Source organism: Centropristis striata, chromosome 11 (genome assembly GCF_030273125.1).
Source record: "Centropristis striata isolate RG_2023a ecotype Rhode Island chromosome 11, C.striata_1.0, whole genome shotgun sequence".
Classification (NCBI taxonomy): domain Eukaryota; kingdom Metazoa; phylum Chordata; class Actinopteri; order Perciformes; family Serranidae; genus Centropristis; species Centropristis striata.
Window position 1 is genome coordinate 38,899,860 of NC_081527.1, and position 16,328 is coordinate 38,916,187.

The following is a 16,328-nucleotide window of genomic DNA, read 5'->3' on the forward strand; positions in this document are numbered from 1 at the left end:
AACAGAAGAGGGTTAATTTATCAACATCACTCCATAAAAAATAAATATTGATTGATTAGTAATGGAGCTAATGATGAAATATCAACAATGTTTATTGGGATTCTTTGGTTTCTGACACTTTTGGATAATTACGCAAGTCAAATTGATCCATGAACATTATTGCTCTTCCTGAGAAATGAATATAACAAGTTAAAGTGGAAGGGACGTTTCCATCAGCTGCTTCAGAGCCAATAAACAAAACTGCAGTAACTCAGTTTGGTCAGTAGATGGCAGTGTATTGCGTTGCTGTCAGATAATCTAACAGTAAACAGGAGGAGAAGAAGTAGAGATTGCATGTGAGAGAAACAAAAAAGAGGCTGCTAATAATTTCTAATGACTATTAATCATATTTGCAGGTTGTGAGCAGAAACAGCTTCTTCTTCATATTCTTTTGGGTTTTCCTGCAGGTTTGGCTAAATCAGAAAAATCATTTCCATCTCCCATTCAGCACAAAAACCACCTCAAGCGAGTTTAAGCAGCTTTTTCATGCAAATCCATAAATCTATAAACTATTGTGAAAGAAGCATTAACACAACTTTGATGTTTTCATATTTTGAAATGATAAAAAAATTCTGAATCATTTGACATTGTTTATAACTTAATTAAGCAACACAGTACGATCACATGCTATCAAATCTGAATTTTAGAGGAAAACCTAGAATGAATAACAGAGAGAGAGAACTGAGAGAGGTTTGGATGAAAGTACTGAGAGAGAGAGAGAGAGAGAGAGAGAGGGAGAGAGAGAGAGGGAGAGAGAGAGGGAGGAGAGAGAGAGAGAGAGAGAGAGAGAGAGAGAGAGAGAGAGAGAGAGAGAGAGGGAGGGAGGGAGAGAGAGAGAGAGAGAGAGAGAGAGAGAGAGAGGGAGAGAGAGAGAGATAGAGGGAGAGAGAGAGAGAGGGAGGGAGGGAGAGAGAGAGGGAGGGAGGGAGGGAGAGAGAGAGAGAGAGAGAGAGAGAGAGAGAGAGAGAGAGAGAGAGGGAGAGAGAGAGGGAGAGAGAGAGAGATAGAGGGAGGGACTTAGAGGGTAAAAGATAAAGAGAGCTGAGAGGATAAACAGAGAGAGGCGAGAGAGGGAAGAGGGCAGATAGATGCGTTTAGTTCACCAGGGTGGACGGAGGGAGAGAGTGATGGCCACTGAAGGAGCTACTGGGAATATTGGACTTATTCTCCTCAGCAGCAGGGACACTGAGAGGATTGTGTGAGGTGAGTGGCTGGTTTTTCACTCTTCACACTACGCTTGTTGATGAGAAAACAAACCGACGAGTCTCTAAAGGAACTTGTCTGTTAGCCTAACGATGATTGATTTCCTGTGTTTCCAAGTATCGAGGTTATTCCTGAAGTATTTAACGTGAGAGGTGGGACACTAAGCCTTAGGGGGCTGGAGCCTCGGGGCTCTCTTAAATCAATTAAAGAAGTGACAGCTAAAGAAGAGGAGCTGCACTAAGGACATGTTGTGCATTCGTAAGCAGCGGAGCTGTTGGCTCTGTGGGAGAACATGCCTCTGTTCAAGCCTTTGATCACTTCATGGCTGTGTGATGTGAAGCCTGATTGAACGCTGAACTTCCACAATAATAGTTGTAGTGGAGTGGAGAAGTTAGAGATGACTGAGGCAGATTGATGCGTAAACATAAAGGTGAAGCATTACTTTAACCTTTCTCTTGTGTTCAGGTCGCCACCGACACGTTTTAGGTTTTAAATGCATAAAAGTACCACACAACTTTTGCTTATTCCATCAAGGCTTTTTGATTTTTGTCAGGGACCTCTAGTTAGACAAAATAAAAACAAAAAAATCAATTTCACTAAATAATAAAATTCCCTGGTCAAAATGATAACGTTTTTGTTGTTTCAGTTAGAATATAAGATTATAAAACAATATTTAATGAAAGATATACAGGTCAAAATTGACCCGTAACAGCATATATGTTACCATAGTTAATATTAAAATGAAACATTAATTTGAGATGTCTTCTAATACCCCTCAGTAATAGTGAGGTAACATTACAACCTTTTATTTTATATAATTCTCTTGAGGTTCATTTTATTTTATTTTTTTAATTGAAACGAGGGGTATGCTACCAAAAAGGCCCAGGGGACCACACAAAAAATATTAAAACTAATCTTTTAATGTATAAGGAAGCATACCAAGGTCACTAAGACGTAAGACACAAACTGGATGATAAATAATTGTTTTAGGGGTATTTTATGGATCATTTAAGGGTTAAAACCGACCCGCTAACATAAGAGCTAGTAACAGAAAGCTAACATAAGAGGAAGGTTAAAGATAATAGAGGTGTGAATCATTTATACTTAATCCTACACCTTCTTATCGTATCTTCACTCCCCTTTTCTTTTACATGTCACGTCATTTCCACCTACATCGTCACTCATAATTACTGCAGCCACTCGATAGCGCCACTAATGACAGTTCATATGAAAATAAATTTATTGCAGAAATGACTCAGAACTCCCCGTGGTTTCTCCTATTCTGGTGTTCATCACCATGCTAATGACCTCTCCACCAGGTAGAAATGAGGTGCAGTAAAACACTGTGGGAGGGAAGATGTAACACAGTTTATCCCAGAATCTATATTTAACACTCTGAATGTAACGATGTGAAGCTGCTGACTCAGCAGTGTTTGTCCTCAGCAACAGGTGGAGCAGATTGCTCATTCAGAATGACTTATCTAGTTATAATCTGAGCCCTGTGAGGGTCTAAAGCAACTAACCTTCTGGGCTGAGTCTGAGATCATTTAATAATAACTTCATTGAATGTGAATGGGTGAATGAGTGCAGTCTGGAGTGTAAAGTGCTTTGGATAAAAGTGATATATAAGTCCACTTCATTTATCTTTTTTCTAAAATCTGGTTTCTCCAGTGTTGAATGGCTGCATTTCTTTAACTATAAAGCGAGTAACGCTATCTGTTAGCGCGCGCCATTTTGTGCTGTTTCACGTTTATATTTGCATTTTTTGGCAAAGGTTTCCTTAATTGCAAGTTGTCTGGAAGTGGAGGGCGCTCCACTGTGTTAATGTTCCCAGCTGGGATGGTTGTGATTTAAATGGTTTGTTGTGTTGCCACTTTTTGTTGCAACTATCTTCATACAAATTTGACATACCAGCTGGTTGATGTTAGCGGGCTCCCCGTGGTCATCTGGCTTCAATCCTAAATGTCCTAAATGTTCCCAGAGCGCCGCTGTGGCATCAGGCTTTGGAAATAATTCAATTATGACACTCAACTTTCTGTAATTGTACAACTACGGCCGTCAGAATACGCTAATTCTTCCTTTCCCTCTGCTTTACCTGCTTCAACATGTCTACACCGTCTGTGTGTGTGTGTGTGTGTGTGTGTCTGTGTGTGTGTGTGTGTGTGTGTTTCTGTGTGTGTGTGTGTGTGTGTGTGTGTGTGTGTGTTTCTGTGTGTGTGTGTGTGTGTGTGTGTGTCTGTGTGTGTGTGTGTGTGTGTGTGTGTGTGTGTGTGTGTGTGTGACAGGAGAGGGAAAGAAGCAGCGTGACTGATTGTTGATGATTTATGTAAACACACACGCATGTAAACGACAATTTATCGAGTCTGGAAAAACTATTGTGTCCATTTTTGTTTATTGAATGATAAGTAGATATATTGATTATTGTGACAGGTTTACATGCTCTTTACATTACAGACATAATCCCACATAACTTGTGCTCTAACTATATTTGCTCCTAATAACTAATTGTGTAACAACAAATGAAGGATAACTTGCAGGACTCCACATAATATAAGGCTTATTTCCATCGATCCATGGTCCCAGTTCATGCTGGGAGGATTCTTTACACCACAATGTGTTTCAAACTGTTTCTGTCTGAATATAGTGAGATATCAGTAGAAGTATTACTCAGCCTGCTGATACTGTATGCAGGTATTCACCTGAAATGTCTATTTGTGTTAAATAAAATATCAGAACTGGAGTGTGTTGTTGGCAAAATGCATAAGTGATCTTTCTTCTGGAGAGATGGAGTTAGAATATCTCAGCTAGAGGACATACAGTAGTTTAAACTAACCTGCTAGCTGCTGAGGGATTCATGTTCTAATGACCAGACACTTTAATGTGACTCAGAACTCCCCGTGGTTTCTCCTATTCTGGTGTTCATCACCATGCTAATGACCTCTCCACCAGGTAGAAATGAGGTGCAGTAAAACACTGTGGGAGGGAAGATGTAACACAGTTTATCCCAGAATCTATATTTAACACTCTGAATGTAACGATGTGAAGCTGCTGACTCAGCAGTGTTTGTCCTCAGCAACAGGTGGAGCAGATTGCTCATTCAGAATGACTTATCTAGTTATAATCTGAGCCCTGTGAGGGTCTAAAGCAACTAACCTTCTGGGCTGAGTCTGAGATCATTTAATAATAACTTCATTTATTAATTTGTAAAGCAGATTTTAAAAAAAGCTTTTTACAAAGTGCTTTGACAGTCAAAGACAAATGAGAGCAGAGGGCTAAAAGCAATGTAACAACTAAAGCCAGACAACTGACTTCATCCAATTATACTTTACAATCTGATTTATCAATAAGGAAATGCTTGTGGTTATAGCCCAGAATCACCGTATTATCAGGAGTATCTGGATTTGAAGAGACGTTGCTGTGCATTGGGCCTTCAGAAGAAAACACTCTGATGTGGATGAGGTGAGAGCTTTTCTGCATCAGGAACTCCAACACAATGAACAGATGAAATATATCGCTGCTTACATCTACGGGCGATTCAACAGCAGGATACAATACGATCATCAAATTAACTGATCATCAAATTAACTGATCGTCAAGATCAGAAGAGAAGAGGGGCTTCAAAGACCAACCGGTTATATAGTTACTTTTAATCTCATAAATCTGCAACTTTCTCGAAATATTACCCCCCTCCCCCGGGTCCATATTTATTTATTTATTTCATACTTTGCCCTAATAGCGCTCACTTTTATGAATAAACTGGACATACTGGTATCATATGAAACTGAGACAGCATTAAAGTGACTCTCAGTCTCTGACAGGAACCAGTTTCACAACTGACAAAAGCACTAAATGATTCATAAAAGCTTTCCACGGTTTGCTCAGTATTAGTGCTGGTCAGTCTTAAATGCTACCTGTTATTTATTTATTTCACCCATGGAAACATTCCTCTCACCGACTCTGCTGCATGACTTCAGTCATGCTTTGATTTTCCATGTGTGTGTGTTATAGGTTTTCATACATTTTAATTTGCAGCCAGATCAGATTATAAGTGTTTCATGGTGTTTAAATGAGTCTTCCCTCTCGCTGAGAATCAATAATCATTACCATTCAGCCCTGCAGCTTGAAGCGTTTACATCTGAAAACCCTTCAACTCTTTGTATCCAAAATGGCTTTAATCCTGAAGTGGGCGGGGCCTAACCAGACGTTGCTGTATTTATTATTTACAAGAAAAATATTTACAGAACAGACTCAGAATAGAGCTTCAGAAAGCTCCATCAAACCACTGAAACAGAGAGCAAAGAGAGCATACGTCACTGCAAAATACCTAAAGACACAAAACTATTCAGGTCTCAATAAGTTTACTGCATCCAGCAGTGTGTGTGTGTGTGTGTGTGTGTGTGTGTGTGTGTGCATCACTGATGATGTCACTCGGGGTTTGAAAGCAGGAAGTGGCTGGGAGTCTCCTTTTACTCCTGAGCACACGGTGAGTATGAGAGGAATTATTGACTGAACTAAACTTAACAAGACAAGAAAGTGTTTTAATTTAACCAAACAGTCTAACACACACAGAGCCAGGATAGAATAGGTTAAATATTAACAGAACAAGCAGTTAAAATAATGTGAAATGCTACAATGATAAAATGGGGACAAATAATGTGTTCTCACCCACTTTGTTTACATTGGATAGTGATGTCCAGATGAAGCCTTGAAGCTTTCCATCCTGTTGGTTAAAAAAAGGTGAATTTCTGGAGGCTTCATGTGTTCACAACCCTCCTGCTGGTCACAACCTTTATTGTCATTTCAACTATTTGTGACAGTGTCAGCATGGGAATAATCACTGCCAAGAACTATTTAATTTGACTTTGAGTTGTTCGTTCATCCATTCATTCAGTCTGTTTTTGATTAAGGTGGGGGTAATGGTAAGAATTTATTAATGTCAAAAAATGTGTGAGGATGATTTCAGTCAAAGTTTGAATAAATCCAAAATGACATGAGATGTTTATGTTAAAACTGTTTTCCAAAGATTAGTCAGTGATTGTAATTATGAATACTGGGGTGATGATGACTTTATTCATTTTTATTAAGAAAAAATATGTTTTCCACTGTACTTGGACTCAATTTTGCGGGGTTCCATTGTGCTTTATGTTCATAAATCACTCCAACACTCAAACCATTCCCTGCACCAGCAAGGCTTCAAATCACTCACCCTTAAAGAAACAAGCCTCGATACGCGCTTCATGAAAGACTGACTGGATTTCTGGACACACTCTAAAGCTTCGGCAGTCCGTCCCATCACTAGTGCTCACCCACTGTGTCATATATACACATATATATATATATATATATATATATATATACAACATATCTACGGTGGAGTGTGTCCTCCCGTCTCTAGTGGCCGTAGTTATGAGAAACGACGACCAGGTGGAGTATAAAACACGTACTCTGGACTTTCACCACGGAGAACTGGCTTGTGTCCCATGTGAAAACATTATCACTTAACTTCTGTACATCACAATTATTATTTTTTTATTTACTTTTTAGGGCGCTTTCACAACCTCAGTCTCTTTGGTTCGTCTGAATCAGAGCAAAATTGATACAATTGATTAGTTTTGTATTTAGTCTGTTTTGCTTTCACAGAGCAGAAATGTAAGATGTAAAAAAGATTAGAAGAGGGGCATTTATGGAGGCAGAGGGCTGGAAATCTAGTCTCACTATTATTTCTTATTGGTTGGAAAGTTGGTGGTGAAGAATTTAAACAGGGAAGTAAACAAAGCAACGTGGAGCCGTAATCTGCTGTTCACTAAACTAACATGGAGAGAACGAGGAGCTCCTGTTGGCTCCGGGCCGATAACAACCTGTTGATCCATTATTTCCACAGAGATGTGATCAGACAGCTGTAGAACCAGAGAAGGAGAGCCTTGATGCTTCTACCACCAAGGAAATATTCAGTCATTTTGAGTAATATGTTGATAATTCTGCTGTGTTAGCTTTAGCTCAGTGCTAGCCTACAGAGAGAAACTGAAGGACATCTTTATGCTTTTATCTGTGTACATCTCACCGCGCAGGTCGCACACAGTCCACTGTGTTTGGGTCCATTCCCTTTGTTGGGTCTGACTCTGGTCGGTTACGTTCACAGTGAATCGAACCGTGCTAGAGATCCTCCTGCCGGTGGTCTGGCACCGGTTGGAGCTTTCACAAGCAACCAAACGAACCGTAACAAGGATTTAACTGTACTAGAGTCTTGTACTTTGAGATTTTTTGCCCTAACCTTAGAGAAATGCTTTTGTAGCCTTAATTCAACAAAACTTCATCTTTTTTTTTTAACAGGGAACCTTTTTTTAATGTATAATGATGTGTAGAAATGTTCCTGTAGGTCATATCTGAGGACAGCGTGTGGTGGTTCTGGATGGTGCAGAGACAAACGTTTCTGCTGTTTAGCGTGGAGATCTTCTGGGACGCTGACCATTCTGACTTTGCACTGAAGGACAACATGTCGACCTGGTGGTGACAGAGAACGTCTGGGGATCCGTTCTCTGGAACCGTGAATATCTGGCCCAGACTGGAATATTTTGATGGATTTCCTTTCTTTTTCCTCAAATGTGGTGAACCAACTGATCAATAATAATAACATCTTCAGAGCCACACACACACACACACACACACACACACACACACACAGGGAGAGAGCTAAAATGCAGTGTAGGTCAGTATTGTATAGGTGCAATGGTGGAATGTAACTTAGTGCATTAACTCAAATACTGTATTTGAGGTAACTTGAGTATTTCCATTTTATGTAACTTTATACTTCTACTCCACTACATTTTGAAGCAAATCTTGTACTTTTTACTCCACTACATTCAGCTGACTGCTTTAGTTACTTTACAGGTCGAGATTTAACATAAAAAACATGATGCATTTTAAGTGATTAGCTATTTTTATAAATGAAACCTCTAACAGTCTATTAAGTATTTAAAATGAGTCCTATCTTGAAAAAAATAAAATGTTGCATACATAAATGCATCAATAATAATAATAATAATAATCCAATACTATATTTAGAATATAAAACAATCTGAGTGGGTCCATTACGCATAACGAGTACTTTTACTTTTGATACTTTAAATGCCAATGCCAAATTTCATTTCTATGCCGATGATACGGTTTTATATTACTGTGGTTCAACTCTAAATCAAGCCTTTGACTATTTGCAGACAGCTTTTAATCTTTTGGAATCCCAACTGATCAAACTGAAACTTGTTTTAAATGTCTCTAAAACTAAACTAATGATGTTCAGTGATCCTCCACCCAGCATATTTTCATTGCAGGGAAACCAGATCGAGTTGGTTACACATTATAAGTTCTTGGGAATTTTAATTGATGACCGCCTAACTTTCAAAACCCACATTGAGAGGCTAATCAAAAAGCTGAAAATTAAGCTGGGCTTCTTCTTCAGGAACTAGTCATGTTTCTCCTTTGCTGCAAGGAAAACACTAGTTTCTGCTACCTTCCTCCCTGTGGTTGACTATGGTGATCTGTTGTATATGCATGCCCCTGTACATTGTCTTCAGTCCCTTGATACTGTGTCCCATCATGGTGCCTTGAGGTTTGTTACAGGCTGCAAAGCTCCAACACATCACTGCTCCTTATATGCCGGGTTGAGTGACTCGCAGGTTGACTCACTGGCATTGTTTCTTTATAAGGCCATTCTAGGTTTACTCCCCACATACCTGTGTGACTACATTATCAGGACCCACAGCACCTACAGTCTGTCCAACAACACATACTGTTGACTGTTCCCAAAGTCTGCACCGTACCCGGTAAACAGGCTTTTATGTATCAGGCTCCCTCATCCTGGAATCTGCTCCAGAGTCTCAATCTGCAGGACCTTATTACGCTCACATCCCCTAAAAAACTCTTGAGAGATCTGGAAGCAGACTCGTATTGCCTTTGCACTAGTTTTTTATGATGTCATGATCTTGTATTGTCCATGCCTATCTTACTGTGTTGTCTGGATGCTTGTATTTTACTGTACGTCCATGTTTTATTGTCTGTTCTGTCATGATGCACTGTCTGTCTTATTGTTGTAACTTTTAACCTGCTGCTGTCTCGGCCAGGCTTCCCCTGAAAAACAGGTCTTTGTGTCTCAGTGGGACCGACCTGGTTAAATAAAGGTTAAAATCAATAAAAATAAAATAAAAAATACAGTTTGATGCTGATACTTTTGTACTTTTACTTCAGTAAGTTTTGGATGCAGGACTTTTACTGTAGTGGAGTCATTTCACAGTGTGGTATTAGTACTTTTACCGCAGTAAAGGATCTGAATACTTCTTCCACCAATGGTGCTATGTACATAAGATGAAACTTGAATTTGGGTCATAAACAATATTTGTGCATCCCTAATGTTTAATGTGAACCTAGGTGAACCTAATCTAGATTACTGACAGTGTGATTCGTTCATGCAGGTTTTTAGGGTTTTTTTTCAAAACATTTTCGATAATTTTCTTTTGCTTCTGCCTGAATAACCTTTGTCCTGTTAAGATGGGACTCAGTTTTAGGTTCATGGAGAGATCCTTTGACTTCATAGCTTGATTGAATGAAGTTGAATTGTTTTCTGAAGAAATTCTTTTAGGCATTAAAGAAGACCGGCTGCATTAAATCCAAACTGCAGCTCATACATACTGCATGTTCTGCATACTACATAAATATAGAAAAGGAGGAGATGTTGTCCTTCAGATATGATGAAGCTCTCAGGGAACCGTGCAGGCTGCAGCAGACCGTGAATAAGTACATAAATAAGAACGTTCTATCTATATAACTTGCTCTTGCCACAGTGAGGGAAATGATGGTGATACATGGAAATGAATGGGAGGAAAACTTTGGCATCATGCAGCAGCAGCAGAGCAGCCGGTTCCACCTCAGAGGAAGATTGATGACTTCTGGGTCCTGGGATCTAAACCTGACTCTGTCTCACCCTCGCTCTCTCTCTCTCCCTCTCTCTCTCTCTGTCTCTCTCTCTCTCTCTCTGTCTCTCTCTCTCTCTCTCTCTCTCTCTGTCTCTCTCTCTGTCTCTCTCTGTCTCTCTCTCTGTCTCTCTCTGTCTCTCTCTCTCTCTCGCTCTCTCTCTCTCTCTGTCTCACTCTCTCTCTCTGTCTCTCTCTCTGTCTCTCTCTCTCTCTCTCTCTCTCTCTCTCTGTCTCACTCTCTCTCTCTGTCTCTCTCTCTGTCTCTCTCTCTCTCTCTCTCTCTCTCTCTCTGTCTCTCTCTCTCTCTCTCTCTTTCTCTGCCATTCACTTGATTTATTGTCATTATTAAATGTTATAAAATTATATTATCAGCGTAAATATCAAGATTTTTGAACATAGAATGAACACATATAGGTTATTGCACATGGACTGATGATGGAGTGTTTCCTTTGAGCTAATATATAACAAAGTATTCTTGTGTTGTCTTAGGGGTAAAAAAATGACCCACCACCATGTTTAACAGCAGAGAAAACTCCCTTAATGATCTTTTCTCTACTTGAAATGCGATTACTTTTCCTAGAATGACCCCAACATGAGAAAAAGTAAACATTTCTTTTGTTCATATTTCCATGAAATCTGTACACCAACAGGGTACAAATCTTTTTTGACCCGGCAGCTATAAAATCATTTTCATACCAGAAAAAACAGAACAACTATGCATGTATACGGGCACATACACATTCATGCTTTCTAAAAAATTATGCTTACAACTATGCAGAAGCTTTAGCAATAACAATAATAAAAAACATCCCCCCTATTGAGTAAGACAGTAAACCAGTTTTGACAGGTGTGCTGTAAAAAACCCAGTGGATTCCACTGATAAATCCCGTTTTTCTGCACTGTAACGAGGGAAAACCTCAATATTCAGTTTGTGATGAATGCCACTAATCTCACTGGCCATTAAGACTCCTAACCCTAACCCTAACCCGCACTCAGCTCGCCCTCTGATCAGCAAATTACAAAAATGGTGGTATGGGGAATTCAAGATGGCGGCCCGCGGCTACTGAGGAGGTCTAGTCCGTCCAGAGTCTGCTCCGTCAGCCTGCCAATCCCTGGCAGCGGGTTTCAGTCCGTGTTGTATTTTACTTCTCACCTTCGGATTTATCCACTGGCTCCAAAACTCCAGAACTCCAGAACTCCTACTTCAACCGAGGGTCCTCCTCCAACGTCTGCCGCCAACCGGCAGGTAACAAAGCTGGTTTATTAGAGGCTGGAGGCGGCACTTAGTTTGGGTTTTGGTCGACCAACTTTTATTTCAAAAAACTGACTATTTTGTTTATTTATTGGATACCTGAAGAGGAGAACTTTTGGTTGGAAGAAAGAGACTATTTCTGGTGTTTTGGCTGTGTGAATTATGGGTTGTATTTGGGACACTGAATTGTATAATACACTGTGTTGAATTGCAAATTCTTGTGTGTGTGTGTGTGTGTGTGTGTGTGTTTTGTGTTTAATGGGTCGCCTTTGGAAAAGGTTGCTTAATTTCTGGTTGTTAGTGGGGTCCATGCATGGTAGGCATGGGTCCTGTGTAAGTTTGACTAATCAAAAATACAAAAGGAAATTGTCAGATCTGACTGGCACCGCTACAAAACATTCTAAACATTATTTGAGTCTCATATGAAGCTTCAGCAGAATAATTTTAGTAAAGTAATCCGGTCAAGTGGCTATCTTAGAAAGTGACACTTCTTTTGGTACAATGTGTGAGTGTTACTATCATAATGTCCAGAAAAACAGAATAATATGAAAATATGATGCACATGCTGGTTTTTGTTTTTGGAACACTTAACTCACTTTGGCTGACCCGAATACCATGACACTGGTTTATGTTTGCATGAAAACACAATGGCTTTACCCCATTACATCATCACACACACACACACACACACACACACACACATACATGTCTTTGTGTAGTTGTGAGGACCACCACTTCCCCTAGCCCAACACACACATTTCAGGGTTTACCATCTCTGTTAGGACCTTCCCTGCAATTCATACAGATGATTAATTAAGGCCTTTAGAGGCTATCCTAGCATTTTCTTTGTGAGGACTGGAAAAAATGTCCTCACAACTACAAATGTCCTCACAATGTTGGTATTCTGCCATGGGTTGGTCCTCACAACTATATGAAGACAAACACACACACACACAAGCATGTGGGTGTGTTGTCAAAGCCTACACATATACAAGGAAATTACATAATAATTTACACCTATAAAAGGAGTTGACTGAGTTAAACAGTGATTGTGTGGGGACTCCATCAGTCAGCTGATCCTTAAAGGGCCGGAGCACAAACCAAGCAAAGAGCAACTCATTCAGATCAGTTCAACACATCTGCTCCACACTGTGTGTGTGTGTGTGTGTGTGTGTGTGTGTGTGTGTGTGTGTGTGTGTGTGTGTGTGTTACATTTAACTGTTTAACAAATTAGAGTAGTTGGACAAACAATGAATTATTTTGGAAATAATGACGTTTGGTCAGTATCACTTGATGATACATCAGTGAAACCTTTGGATTCCTTGTTCTCTTGGTTCTCTGGTTTGTTCTCTTGGTTCTCTGGTTTGTTCTCTTGGTTCTCTGGTTTGTTCTCTTGGTTCTTTGGTTTGTTCTCTTGGTTCTTTGGTTTGTTCTCTTGGTTCTCTGGTTTGTTCTCTTGGTTCTCTGGTTTGTTCTCTTGGTTCTCTGGTTTGTTCTCTTGGTTCTCTGGTTTGTTCTCTTGGTTCTTTGGTTTGTTCTCTTGGTTCTCTGGTTTGTTCTCTTGGTTCTCTGGTTTGTTCTCTTGGTTCTCTGGTTTGTTCTCTTGGTTCTTTGGTTTGTTCTCTTGGTTCTCTGGTTTGTTCTCTTGGTTCTCTTGGTTCTCTGGTTTGCATTTATAAGTTTTTATGGTTTCTTTAAAACCTCGAGACAGCAGGTAGAGGAATTAAAACGTAAAAAACTTCTTGGAGAGTTTTGAGATCTTTGATATCAAAGTGATTCATCTTTGCCAAATTTATTTTAAATTCCTGCCCGTGTTGTTTAACTTAAGTAAGGAAGCTCTGATGGTTTGACAATTATTTGGAATTTTTCAGATAAAAAAGAAACAAAGTCATTACACGACCTAGTGGAATTGAATTGAGGAGGCTTACAGTGGGCTGGTGACGTTATATAATTACAATTAATAATTATTAATTAATAATTATATAAGCAATAATTATTCTCTGAACTAATTGTGTGAGACAGTTTTGAGTGTGAATGAATGTTTTAGCTTGAAGAAATGTTTGCAGATCTTTGTAGAGATCAAATGTTTATCTGGAGTTTAGTTTTCCATTATTTGCACTTGAAGTTCTACCTATGCTGCATTCCTCCACCGTGCCTTTTACTGACCACTAGTGACTTTAACTCATTTCATCAATAACATTTAACATTTGCAGTATTAAGTATTCAAGGTTATATAATGTATATGACATCATCTTTAGGGATAAACAACAGAGAGGTTGAGCTCCTGACTGCAGTCTGCTACATAAACATGTGCAGTGTGTAAAGTTACAGACCAAAGTGATTAAAAAAACATAATTTCTCAGACAAAAGGTTTAAATATTTAAATATGGCCATAACACAAAGCTATTATTGTTAAATCACCCACAAGACTGTTGTGTTTCTATGTTAACAAGCATAATAATAAAAAAAAAAAGTTACTGCAGCACCAGAATTCTAAATCACGAATGGTATGTTTAAAGACTTTGCCTTTCGAAAATTTTACTCGTTCCTGCAAATTTGATATTGCACGAGTCCGTGTTGTGATTAAACTGGAGGAACCCCGATGTTACTGTATGGATGGATGGAACCCTGATGTTACTGAGCTCCATGTCATCAATAATATTACTGCAGGAAAACATTGTGTTGTTGTTGTCTACATATGTAATGTAATGAAGAGTGGGTCTGATGAGTGAGTGATTCTAAATATAAAATGGGATCAAATATGCACCAAAATGCACAACATGTCTCTTTACCTATAGTCTCTGTTCCTCTCAAACACACACACACACACACACACACACACACACACAAACACACACACACGCACACACGCACACACACACACACACACACACACACAGACAGTACTATTCTCTGTGCTGTATTTGAGCTAAAAGTTATAAATTGCTGCTGCTGGTCGGCGCTCTGAGCCTGAATCACTGTGACGCTGTCTGGCTCTTTAAGTCTCACTGAGCCGGGCCTGGATGGTCCTGCTATAACACATAAACATACACACATTCCTGTCTGCAGGCACACACAGGTACATGCCTGATGTGTTACAATTCTTTGTGAAGTGTTAAATAAAATCTACAATGTATAAACATAATGGATGACATCTAATAGATCAGACAAATGCAGTAAAACAGGCAATTTACTAACCTTCAGGGTCTTTACTGATATTCTACTTTTTAAAGTTTTAATAGTTTTACATTATTTATTTATACTATATTAATATTTTTTATATTAATAAGCAGTGTTGGGCAGAAAACAACATTACGGATTTCATTCAATTATTCACTATCCTTAACCGCCCATCCAAACTCACTGGACAGACGCTCTCATTCACTCCTATGGACAATATAGGCTATGTTCAGACATCATGTCTTTGCTCATATCTTTCATATGAACCTCAGTCTCAACAGTCATGTGACTTTCACTCTAGGTCGACAATGACCACACACACACACACACACACACAGACTGATGGCTACATTAATGTCCAGTCTCAGTCTCTTTTTTCAGATAATTATAAGAAAAATTGAAACTAGCCATAGTTAAAATGTTGCTTTCTTCCTCCTCGTCCTTCTTGTTCTCATCAGGAGTTTTCACCTTAAACGCTGACGACAGCAGCCATCTTTACTTCTGGACACAGCAAGAGAGTCTTTGTTATTGTTCTTCAGTTCAGCACCAGGAGCTGTCCACTCTGACGACTGTTAAAGGCCTAAATCAGGCGGTGGTGAAAAGTAACTAAGTACATTTACTCAGGTACTGTACTGAAGTATGATTTTTAGGTGCTTGTACTTTTCCTTGAGTATTTCCATTTTATGAAACTTTATACTTTAGCTGACAGCTTCAGTTACTTTACAGGCTGAGATTTAACATTAAAACATGATACATTTAAAGTGATGAGACTTTTTGTTTAATTAAACCTCATAACACTAAATTAAATGAGCCCTGTCTTGAGAGAATTAAAATGCTGCTTGCATAAAAGCATCAATAATAATAATCTAATAACATATTTAGAAAATATAAAACAAATTCACAGCGTGTATTAGTACTTTTACTGAAGTAAAGGATCTGAATACTTTCCACTACTGCATTTAGGCAACCATGTGAACAGCCAAATAAGAAAATCGTAATTGAGCAAAACATCTGAGTTTTGTAATAAACCTCTGCTTTTATTTTAATTATAAGATCATTAACTCATTTTATTATAACTAAACTGTATCTATATAGCTGCTTGTGTGTCGCTGTAATGTCTTCCAGCTGTTTCTGGGATATTTTCCTGCTTCCTAAACTTCCAAACGTGGAAACCCACTCCGCTCCTCCCCGTGTCGCTGTGACGTGTGATTGACAGGCTCATTAATTAGCTACTTAGTGCTAAGTGGTGCATGGAATATTACAGGAGACACCTGTCTGTTTGGCTGAGTGTTCACCACAAAAGCTCTGAGCAGCTTATTCCACGTGGCGTTTCTCACATTCATGCTCCATCAGCACGCCAGGAAACACTCATCCACCAGATCTTCATCACACTCGTCAATAAAGTTATATATAACATTATATATGTAACTCTCTTTGTTAAGACCACTAAAGATATAATACTGTAAAATACTGTACTCTAATCCGACTCAAGGAGTGAGGGGAGGTTAGTATATGAAGTAAACACAAATGTTTATTCCCACAACAACAAAAAGTGAATTCAGTTTAGATTCATAATTCCCAATGGAATTAATAATAGAAAAATAATAACAAATATAGAATAAATTGTCCTCTGATAGCTTGTGGCTGTTCTGATATCAAAGTTCAATGAGTCCAGTCCAAAGTTCAGT

At 39.0% G+C, this 16,328-nt stretch overlaps 1 protein-coding gene across 1 annotated transcript in view; it reads left to right on the forward strand.

Annotated features, from left to right (window-relative positions):
- The first annotated feature begins 1,170 nt into the window (after nucleotides 1–1,170).
- Nucleotides 1,171–16,328, forward strand: part of LOC131980852 (cadherin-12-like) — a 73,606-nt gene continuing 58,448 nt past the window's right edge. Inside the window, exon 1 of the mRNA XM_059345160.1 lies at nucleotides 1,171–1,242. The gene's annotated coding sequence lies outside the window, so the exon portion shown is untranslated. The remainder of the gene's footprint in view (nucleotides 1,243–16,328) is intronic.